This window comes from Malaya genurostris, chromosome 3 (genome assembly GCF_030247185.1).
Source record: "Malaya genurostris strain Urasoe2022 chromosome 3, Malgen_1.1, whole genome shotgun sequence".
Classification (NCBI taxonomy): Eukaryota; Metazoa; Arthropoda; class Insecta; order Diptera; family Culicidae; genus Malaya; species Malaya genurostris.
The window spans coordinates 38,919,256-38,931,657 of record NC_080572.1 but is presented as its reverse complement, the minus strand read 5'-3'; positions in this window follow the sequence as shown (position 1 = coordinate 38,931,657).

The window sequence follows — 12,402 nt, the reverse complement described above, 5'->3', positions numbered from 1 at the left end:
TCACGAAAATGGCTCGTATTCAGCAATCAAAAACGTGTTGCCGTACAATGGCTGATGATAAATTAAATTCAGTCGCAATGGTCAACCGGAGATCTCCTTCCTCAGTAGCGCAATGGTGGTATAAGTTGTTGACGTCGATTTACTGGTACGTTATTTTTTTTCATCCTGCTCTGCAATAATTTTATTTGTATGGTCCAACTTCCGTTGAAACCGCAAAGGAAATGTCTAATGCAATCGCAAGGTGACAGGATATTTGCGATTTATTACCGAATGCTTTTTCTTACGATTAAACTTGCAGTAGAATGGGAAAGCACCTCAAGCATTGTCCGGTTGCCGATTTGATGCATATAAGCTTGAAGACGACATTACTCTCTCTCTCACAGAATTCTTCAAGTTCACGCTATTTTTCAAACCACCAACTAATTAATAGAACCTCTTTGAAGAACTACTGAAGGGTAAATTCATACTAAACATTTTGATTAATAAAACAATACTCCTAGCTGAATTAACACGGATACTGACAGATTCCTTCATCAACAGGGAAATTTTCATCATCAAAAACAGAATTTATCTCACAACACTTTAAACATGTATGTATAAAAAACGTAACATTACAGATACTTACGTATTTCAAATATTTTATACATTCATCATCAGTGTATCAGATGTAAGAATGCTGCAATGTAAGATGTAAGAATGTTGCAATGTTTCAATTGTAAGAATGCTTCAATGCGGTTCCTTTTATATGGAACGGAAATAGGTAGATTCGTATCAACCGATAGGATAGATGTGCCATGTTTGTATTGAAGTCCACCGATATTCTTTTCAAATTTTTTGATAGGGGGATCAAATTTGTAAGGAACAAATTTGTTTTTTCAACAATTTTAATTTTTTATCAAGGATTGTGTGGATTGAGTGCTCCGGATATCCATTGATCTTTCCAATTTCGAAAATAAAATTTTTCCCCGTTGCCGCATCTTTTCTGAGGGGTAAGGTTAGCATTCTATGAAACATATGGTGAATTGCTGCCATTTTGTGTTGATGGGAATGGTAAGAAGTGTTTGGTATTACTTGCTCTGTACTGGTTGGCATCCTATATACTTCGAAAAGATAACCTCCCGTACAATGAGAACATTTAGGAAAGGTAAACTATTGTTTTTTTCCTTTCACAGGTTAAAGCGCTTAGTTAATAATCCCTGTTTTTTTCAAAGATCTTCGAGGTTTGTCATGAATAATGCGGGTTTTCAATTGGCGCCTCTTGTAATTGCTTATAACATTCACCTCTGAATTTGAAATAACTCACATCCATGCAAAGCCGAGTTAGGTTAAGATAGGTCCTTACTTTGCCTTCATACAAACTGCTACTTTTTTGTTGGAGAACCCTTTACTGATACATTTGGGCAGGGCCACCGAGAAGGGAGGATGAATGGAGTGGAATCCCCCCGGGCCAGGACTTTTTCAGGGGTGCCTGAACTAAGGCGGTTACATCGAAAGTAGAGATGGTCGGGTTTTGGGTATGTTTGTGGGTTCGGGTGAAGATTTTTATTTTTTTAACGGGTTCGGGTTTGGATGAAAGAAAAAATCTCGGGTTCGGATCAGGTACACTCAAGCAAATTGAGTAGTGAAAATCATAAGGCAAATCTTATGATGCATCAAAAATCACCAAAATCATAATTTCATAAGATTAATATGAACAATATACCTCTGCAACATACATCTCATCTATCACTATAATAGTTTTCATACGAACAACTTATGAACTCCACAATATATGAGAGAAGTTATGTTTGTTATAGAAATTTCGCACAATATTCCTAAAAAGTTCGTATTAATTTCATAAGGCGTTTTATTGGAATTCCAATTTTCGTGATTTCATAAGGCGGTCTTATGATTCGCTTACGATATTCTTGTGGCTAAAAACCATACGAAATCATTATGAAATTCCATATATTTTTTGCCTGAGTGTACGGGTAAAAGTTTTTTAATTTCGGTCGGGTTTGAAAAAATGCTTAGTCGACCATCTCAAATCGAAAGATATCATTATTTCGTCATTTTCAATTTCACCTGAGTTCTGAAGTTGAGTAACGAACTCTTGCGTATTAGCTACTGAGAAACTTTTTCGGCATATTTTTGAATTCTCCCACTAGCCATTTGGAGATTTTTTGTGTAGGGGCTCCTTCTGAAGAAATAATTTCCCTTATTTCGTTACCAAGTCTGTGAACCTTTGGTTATCCTTTGATTTTTGGTAAAGAAGAGTTAGGAACTTAGAGACGACTGAGGTTGATATCGAAGTTAGGATTACATTCGAAGAGAGTTTTATGTACTTTTTCTAATCATTTCTGGAAGGGTGTCGCATCTTCGTCGGGATAATTTTTGGTTATTAGATTGTCATAATCACCTTTTTCTATGATAACGCCTTTGTTTCCCTTTGTCAGCTTTAACATAAAAAAAAACAAGTTTTTTGAGCAATTATTTTACTATTTTCATTTATACTTTGTTGATTTTCAAATGGAGTATTTTTACAAATAATTGACTTTGGCTGCGTCAATTATTTGTGAAAAAGAAAGGTTACCGTAATTTAGACCTGTTTCAATGTCTATGATAATTCGTTCAAGAAACTTTGGAAGAAATAGCATAACTCAGCTACAGATTGAGAAGATTTGTATGGTCGTTTGTGAAATTTGAAATGAACGATTATCTATGAAGTCCTCTCAAAATTGTACCGTAGGTTTTGGAGGTTGGATTTCTTATGAAAGAGAATTGGTTTGCGTTCAAATTCACAATGTTCAGCGAATTTTACTTCACTTAAAAAAATTTGTATTGTTTTGCTAGTTTTAAATGATGGATATAATAATACAAAGTTTTTACGCTTTGGATGCTATATATTCTTTTTAAAAATTCTCTTGAAATTTCATTCTGAATTCTACACAGAATATTCTTAAAAATTGATTTCCCACTCTTTATTCTGCAGCATATGGGAATAATTACAAAAAATTCAATATCTTTAGATATTCCCACAATTTATTTCTTTAACTTTAAAAACCTGTTCAACTCACTAGACTTGGTAGCCATTGTCACTAATTTGTCACTTGATCGTTAATTATTCTAGTGGAATTATTCTACTAAACGCTCTAGTGACAAATTAGTGAGAATGTATTGCTTTGACTATTATGTTGTTTTACATATTTCTATCAAACACTCGATCGAATGGAACTGCAATCACCGTTGTCATTGTCAATGCTTAATACTTATGTTGAAAAAGTGGCTTAGCGTCAATAGAAAATGTACATTTCAGATTCGACGAACGAGGCTTTCAAAACTGTCACCTGAGTGTCGCTTGCAATAGCACCTCGATTTGTTACAGCGACCGAACAAAGTTTACGCAGCGATGCCTTCACTTGAGGGTAAAAACTTGAACCCGTGGTCAACCATCCATATCACCTACCTATGGTTCGATAACGTATGAGGAATTACACGAGCCATAAGCGACAGCAACAATTGTCACCCATTTGTCGATTGGCGAAATTACGATGATGTCGTAACTACAGTTCGTCTGTTCATGTGACTTGTTCACCAAACCGTTCGGCATGTTGCGTTCTTCAAAATCATCCGGCGCCTGCAACAACGGAACGAATGGCAAGCTTTTTCAATATTCCCATGATGTTTTACATCGTTTAGCCTACTTTCTAAAGTGGTGATTGGCAGTTTGAAATCACTTCAAACATTTGCGAAAAATGATTGGTATGTTATTAGCTGAGAATGGTTATGAATGCACAGTCAAACATTCGATCAGTATTTGCTGATATAAAAGGTATATGTAGACGAGTTAACGGTTGAGAAATAGCTTCTAGTGAATTTATTGTGCATATTTTTTTTCGTTTCAGGATGAAGAAAGTAAATTTTAGAAAACATTTTTGAAAAATCATTTTTGTTTTCTCCGTATTTTTTTATAGTAAAACATTTAAACAATATTTGTCAAATATGCAAGCCTATCGAAAAAGCCTGTTTTAATCCACCTAGTGGTGTAATGTTGCCTTTCTCATATTACTAATATAACTCATTGTTCGGACTTAATCTAACAAACTCTACAAATCCTGTTTACCCTGTAGTACGGGAACCGGAAGTAGTATCCACAATAAATTTAGGAATTCCGTATGAAACTGTAAGACTTTTCCTTTGAACATACATAAATTTGTGAAAATCGATCTTGAAGAAAAGTGAATGAGATCCTTTTTGCATTTTTCAATCACCATTTCCAATTCTTCGGATTCGGATTCAGATGTCCGGAATAGCGGAAGTATGCCAGCAACAAATATGACCTCCAAATTGGAACAGTTTTGAACCTAGCCTTACAATCTCATGCTCTAATTCGATTAAATCAATGAACCGAAAATAAACAAACTTTTCAAACAAACTTCAATTTATTGACATTCTTTAATTTTTTTATATCATTTATTTTACACCGGCTTTACAATCTTCTATTCTTCCGGTTGCACTTATTATAAAATAGCTAAAATGTTTATCAACAGCAGCACCTTTTCTCTAATTTTCACATATTACCATGTAACTCCGAAACCGGAAGTCGGATCCAAATGAAATACAATAGCAGACTATGGAACCATAAGACCTTTTATTTGAATCTTAGTTTGTGAAAATCGGTTCTGCCATCTCCGAGAAAAGTAAGTGCATATTTTTGTTACATACACGCACACACATTGTCTCAGTTCGTCGAGCTGAGTCGAATGGTATATGACATTCGGGCCTCGATAAAAAAGTCGGTTTCCACAGTGGTTGCATAACCTTTCTTTTCTTTTTTTAACCTTTCTTTTTTTGCACATACTTTCGACATATTAAATACCCAACTGCAACGTTATCCATTTCAGTTTTTGTTGTTCTGGGTTGGTTTTACAGCAACGAAATTGCGGATTTTATCGTGGAAAATCGCAGTTTTGACTTTAAACAACCACCAAAACTTTCAAAAAATTCAAAAACAAATCAAATAAAAAAATAGGAGCCTAAAAAAACGCCTACTATAACTATGTAACTTGAATTTTTTATTTCTAATAATTTTGTGCAGAGATACAGTGGCCACTGCAAATCATGATTTCTAAAACGCGTCATCGAAAATATTTCTTTACCGACTTATTTCTCAATATTTTCAACGAAAAAATTACAAAATGTTGTTCGAATCATGCTTTTTATTATGCGAAATATTTGATTTTTTTAAACGATAGCTTTAAAAAATCGCAATAATAGTGTTTTTTTTATCCGTTATACCCGAAGAACGCAAGAGTTTGAATTTTTGGAAATATTAATACGATGTATTCGTCATTAGCTGTTTCTTAAATGAAAACAGTTCATTTAGGGATTTTGGTACCTCATGGGTACCGGTATGTGCTATAGTGCACATGACTGTTTTTAATTGTTTCACGTTTTACCTTCGTAAAACAAACGGGAACAGTTGTTTTTGTTCGACGTTTCGATCACTGATTTTAATCTTTATCATAATAAATATTAGAACGTTTTTCGTCTGAAAATCATTTGCCCACGATCGGTTGCTTGCATAATAAAACGGACACTATGATACGAATAGAAATATTTGGTCTATTTGTAGCAACTTTTTGTCACTGTACACCAGCTAAAGACATTTTCAAAAATGTTCTTTGGAGGCATACGAAAATTAAAATATTTTCTTTCATAAAGAGACCAAAATCGTTGGTCGAAACGTCGGGCAGCTATTCTTATTCGAGGAACCGCTAGACTCGAATGTAATGCAACATTGTCATCATATTTAAAAAATAAATGATATCTCTGTAATAATTTAAGTTTAATTATCCTATCGACGAAAATGCGTATTTGACGGAATTATTTTTCCGGTGAAATTGCTCATTCGGTGAAAAAAAAATTCGGTTAAACAACAAAATGTTTTTCTACTGCTGACTGACTAATGTCAACTTACAGTTTAGCAGAGCTTCCCATGTTCACTCTTTATCAAGTATAAAGTATAAAAATTGACTTTAAAAAGTTTAAATCGATTTACAAAAAAAAAATGATTCTGATAAAAGTTTGTCCCAAAATAGGTGATTACGTTCCCTACAAACCGTTCATACATTGCAAGATGGGCAATACGATTGTGCAAATCAGATCAGGGCAAATGACAACTTTTCCTCAACCCTTAAATCTGAAAATACGAATACTTCACACGGCGCATTTTTGAGTAGCATTAGAATTTTCTTCTAACTGAAACCTTTGTAGGATATAATTACTATCGATTGATATATGAAAACATTCTGAAACGATTTTTATTGAGATGCGATATATTTATAAACATGAGAATAAGGTCCCGAAATCATGACTTATTTTGATCTTTTGTTGTACTGCAATTCATCCTAAGTTTGTAGGATTACAAAACAAAAAAATCTAGAATGAGTAATTTTGCGGCGTTTTCCTTTAACGTACCAATTTTATCCCGCTGGTTATTTCTTCTAGAGCAAAATTACCTTTACCACTAGCAGTTAAGATCATGTTTTTATGATTACAATGTATGACCGCAAAAAATGTTGTTAATTCTGACAAATCATTTAATCGAGGCTTGCTAGTGTACTCATATTTGCGCAAAGCCTCAATTCTTCTAGGCCAAGTTAATTGTTCACCAGTGGCCAGGAAATTCAAGTGTGTATGCCTTCGAGCGTATTGATAGAGCGTCCCTCATGATCGAATTCAAAGAACTGCTAACAGCTACTATTGCTCGAAATGTTAACATGCGTCAATTAATAGCGTTTATTTTTTTTTTTTTCAGCGATACTGCTTTGCGTGGTGCTATACATTTTCAATAGGAATGAAATCATAATGATCAAAACAATGTCTCGTACAAATGCGCCACTAGCCTCGATTGTCGAGCAATCGTTCCTATCGTCTTCGGTTGAATGCCAATCCGGATCACGGAAGAACTGTTAGGTTAGAAATGAGATCAATAATATTTACGCACCTGTGATTTGTGCTAGAAACTTCAAATGCATTGGTAGTAGCGACCAAATCACAAATATATTTTAATTTATGGAGCACTTCTGGACAATGTCAAGAGCGTCACCTGCTTCAAGAGTCAAATATGATTGGTAGCAATTTCCGAGTGTTCATTTTTTTGCTAGAATCATAACGATATGGCAACTTGTTTGTTTATGCTAAAACCAATGTCGTTCTTATTTGTACTAAAATGTTTTTGGTCAATTTCCGTGCTGCTCTAAAATAGGATTTACCAACGGGCAGTAATGCGAATAACCCAACCCTGTTTCAAGCTTTCTACATTCTGTTATACAGTCTGGTACAAGAAACAACTTTCAAATCCGGGATATTCGGCGCGGCTCAAATTTTAAAATAAAATAAACCCAATAATAATACATTGCAATCGCGTAAACAATGAAACTATGAATTGTTGTTTGGATATTTTCGATTACATTTATTCGGTTCATCTACTGAAAAGGAGGTAGATGTTTGTATTACTGCGGTTGTAAGATGGCACAAAATTTTGTTTGGAATAAGATGACTAGGGTAACAGAGGTGTTTTGGCCCACTTTAGGATTGATTTTAGTTTGGTCCACTTTGTAAAAATATCCACTAAACGTTGTAATATCATTGAAAACCCCTTCCGCAATAGGTAATTTAATGTGATTAGCTTCAAATTGATGCAACATTACTTACTTAACATCGGTTAAATCCATAAAGTTGGTTAGGTGGGCCAAAATATATGACGTGGCCAAATATATCTGTTACCCTACATTTCTTTAATTTAAATCAATTAAAACGTTTTCAACCCATTAGAAAAAGTATGAATTTGTTTGAGGTGCGTACTTGTACACAATCTATAGATGAGCTTTTGAAATTATGATAAAAAAATATCTGTGTTTTCATGTATTGTTGCAAGTGTACAATTTACGTCATCTGAATGTGTAGTTTATATTTTTATTTTATGTTAAACTTCTTCCTCTTCCATGAGTTCAACCAATAGCCAGCTATTTTAAATTGAATAAAAGTAATTAACTGATAAAAACGAATCTGAAATAGTTATAAGATCATGTACGAAATAACGACATACTAATATGATACTTCCGTGCCGATGACTGAATGGCTGCATTAGCCTAAATAATGCAGTCGCGAACGAAATATCTTGGGCTTCGCCCTTGTTGTGTTAAGCGAAGCTCTAGCACAGTTGACGATTTCATTCTTCGCAACTCGTGGGATTTAAATAATTAAATCTCCAACATAAACGTACAGCAACTATGAATCTATCCAGACTTCTGCTAGCAGGTTCTCTAGCTTTGGTTCAAAGGGAAACTTCTACTTTGGAAAGATATTGAACACAGTCTATGTTACCTTTAACAGGACTGGTATGACTAATCCACGTGAAATGTCTCGATCATGCATACTTGCAAATAGTGCTCTCGATGTATCTCTCATATCTGAGCTCACAACTCGGGATATTTGTGCTTTCTCAGTTGATCTGATTGTTGATGGCATAGACAGAAAATGTGCCTATTTTTCGGCATATTTGCCGCATAACCAACCTTCACCGAGTGATGACTTCAAAAAGGTTGTATCATACTACTGCAAAAGTGGTTTGCCGCTTATAATAGGCAGTGTCGTAATTGCTCACTGTATCATTCGGGGCAGCACAAATATAAATTGAATAGGCACTGAAATGATGGAATTTGTAAACATTACAAATCTGCACATAGTCAATGCAGGAAGAAAGGAGATTTTTGACATAACTCTTTCACAAGATTTTACGGATACCAACCAAAATTTGAAACCCCAATTGACTTGGAAAAACTCACCCATAGTTGCAGCATATTAGGAGGCGTGGCCACATCGGATTGTGGGAGCTACTAGAAGAACTCCTTGGTGGAATGCTGAACATGCTAGACTAACGAAACTATGCAGAAGAACTTAGAATCGTGCTGGCGAGTTTTCCTAGATATTGAAGGTGTCTTTGAAAACGTTCAAAACGTCTTTCAATTCAATTCTGGAAGCATCCCGTGGTTATGGCATACCTTCAAGTATCACAAATTGGATACATGGAACGCCTAGAAATCGACTTCTTTGCTCATCGCTACGGCAAACAGAGATTAGAAAACTGAGTGTCTGTGGGTGTCCTCAAGGGGGTGTACTATCCCCACTTTTATGGCACCTAGTCGCTGATGGCTTGTTAAGAAAACTTAATGACTTTGGATTTCCGACTTACGGTTTGCCGACGATTATCATATATTTTTGACCGGTATTAAAATTAACACCCTCTTTGATTTAATGCAGTAAGCCGTAGAATCATCAATGGCGCTTTTCACTCATCGTAGAATAATCACATGAGCTCGGCCATTACAGTTTTACATTGTTTTTTCAATTGAAATTATTGTAATTCTTACAGTGTGTACGTCTGCAGGCGAATATATTTTTACTCTCTTTTGACTAATTATAATTTTGTGTGTAAGAAAAAATGTGTCGTTAATTCGTCGGTACACCATTACAATACTGGAAGTAAAGAAATGAAATCTTGCATAATTCACACAATATACCAACTTATGAGAACGATTTTGTATGTTCAGAAGTGTGATGAAAGCGTGTTTATCACGAGATACCGCGATGGTAATGCTTTTGACATATTTCATATATTTTGAAGAGGTTTGGACAAATTTTTGTATTTACTTGAGTTTGAACTATCACCTTACAAATATGAGTTAAGAACACATTATTCACGTATTGTCATCAAGTGTATGATTGAGATCTACCCAATATATTCGATTTCGGATAAAATTTGAATTTTTTTGCACACATACAAATTTTATTAGGATGATACGACATGTGGAAACTGACAAATAGGATCAATTTTGACCACAATTCATCAATTATTTTCCAAATCCAACCATAAAAACAAAAATCCCAGAGGTGTAAACCGCACCCAATCCTAATGTTTCGAAATAGATATTTTGTTTTAAGACTATTGGTTATTCGACTAATATTAATCAATTACACCGCAGAAAATCACAAAACATTAAAGTCAATATAGATTCAATTCAATGCCAAAAATCTTTCAATCAGATTCAATCAAATTATGTCTTCATTAAATTTCCAGTTGTTATCAGGTAAATAGAGCACAAATGAGCAATTCCAAAAATCCTTAGCAGATCATCAGATTTGAATGAAACTTTGCACATGGCTTCAGTATGGCAAACCATAAGTTTTGAACCGATGGAGAGGTCAATCCGACTCACGACTGATATTTAAAAAGGGCGTATGTATTTTTGCATTTCGCAAAAATTGCCTTTTTCAAATCGTTGTAACTCGGAAACCGTTAATTGTACAAAAATGGCGTTCAGGAAGAAGTTGTATATACACTGATTTTTTTCTCAATAATTACAAAATAATCCGAAAAAGTTAAATAAAAAAAATAAGGGTTTAATTTTTTTTTTGATAATTTTTATTTTAAAGCTGTTATTAAAACCTACAGATTGATGGCTATCCCATCCGTGCCTTGCGAAAAATGAAGAAGTTACGGCTAAAACAGTTAGTTGTTCTCGTTGTAATTCGGAAACCGTTCATTGTACAAAAATGGCGTTCAGGAAGAAGATGTAGGGAATCAATAGGGTACTCTAAAAAAATATACACTGAAAAAAAATTGATTTTTTTTCTCAATAATTTTAAAATGAACCAAAAAAATTAAATTAACAGCAAATCAGGGTTTCGATTTTTTTTGATAATTTTTATTTTAAAGCTGTTATTAAAACCTACAGATTGATGGCTATCCCATCCGTGCCTTTTGAAAAATGTAGAAGTTACAGCTAAAACAATTTACAGATATATTCGAAATTTCAAGTTCTCGTTGAAAGATAATCATTTAAACAGTAGAATATTATTCTACAGGTTGAAGGCAATACATTTGTTCATGATATCCTTTCTTCTAAAAGTAGCTGTTCTTGAGATACTTAGATATTTAATTATAACACCAGTTTTTATATTTCCATGAATTGTTTATTTGCTTGCTATATCTACAATTATTACATGTACATGAATAATTCCTAATTATATTTAAGGTTTTAAATTCGGATTATTTTGTAATTATTGAGAAAAAAAATCAAAAAAATTTTTCGGTGTATTTTTTTTAAGAGTGCCCAATCAATTCCCTACAACTTCTTCCTGAACGCCATTTTTGTACAATTAACGGTTACAACGATTTGAAAAACGCAATTTTCGTGAAATGCAAAAATACATACGCCCTTTTTAAATATCAGTCGTGAGTCGGATTGACCTTTCCATCGGTTCAAAACTTATGGTTTGCCATACTGAAGCCATGTGCAAAGTTTCATCCAAATCGGAGAAGGTCGATTCTGATTTTCTCAATTTTTCGTCTACTCATTTCTGGAATTGCTCAAATGAAACAAAGTTGAATAAATAAACTTTTTTAACCCTTAAAACATTCGACTACATACTACAGTTACTGAATATAATTTAGTTTCGACTTACTTTTGTTATATTAAATAAATACCATAAATACGTTCAATCAATATGATTTCAAAAGTAGTCCTACTCGAGCACAATATGCCAAACGCACGAAATATACCATAATTTATAAAACAATGCATTAGAATAAAGATTTTGTTTATGGAAATCTATGATGCTATCGATCAAAGAAACGTATTTGAAAAGACGATAGCAATATAGCTGTTGGCCATTTCTTATCGAGTTTAGTCGTTTACGAGCTCGATTGTAATGGAATCATAATGTCAAAACTTCGCGATAATTATTAATTATTCTTGGAGTGAACTCGAACGAAGGTCGATGATCGAATTCGAATTGGGAATCATAATATGAAATACGGTCGAATCGATGAAATTTTGATCGAATCGAAGATGTTTTCGCAGGCAATCCTTTTTGGAGGTAATTTTAAAAAGTGCATGAAGTAGCTTATTGTGCTATCTTATGATAAGGAGTTTTAGAGAGCTCTGAGGAAAAATTGTAATCGACATCAAAATATTCCAGAATAATTTAATTTGCTGAATCGTCAAAACACAAATTTAAATGGATTATTTTGATTTTGAAACGTAAAATGCTTCGAGTGGAGTAATACCTGAGTAGTTACAACATTAAAGTATGATTTTCACATATATGTATAAGAAAACCATTTCGCCGGAGATCATTTAACCGAATTGAATTGAAATTAAGAAAAATTGAAAATATTTCTATTTCAATCACTTTCGTAAACTCAGAATTAAATATTTGAAATTTTACCTATTGGAAATAAAGAATAAAACCATTCCTCCATTTTACTAGCATTAAAAAAAAATTAAAATGTCATATCACTATCACTCAGTCATTTGTTGATAAATTTATATAGTTTATCTACCAATTGATTTG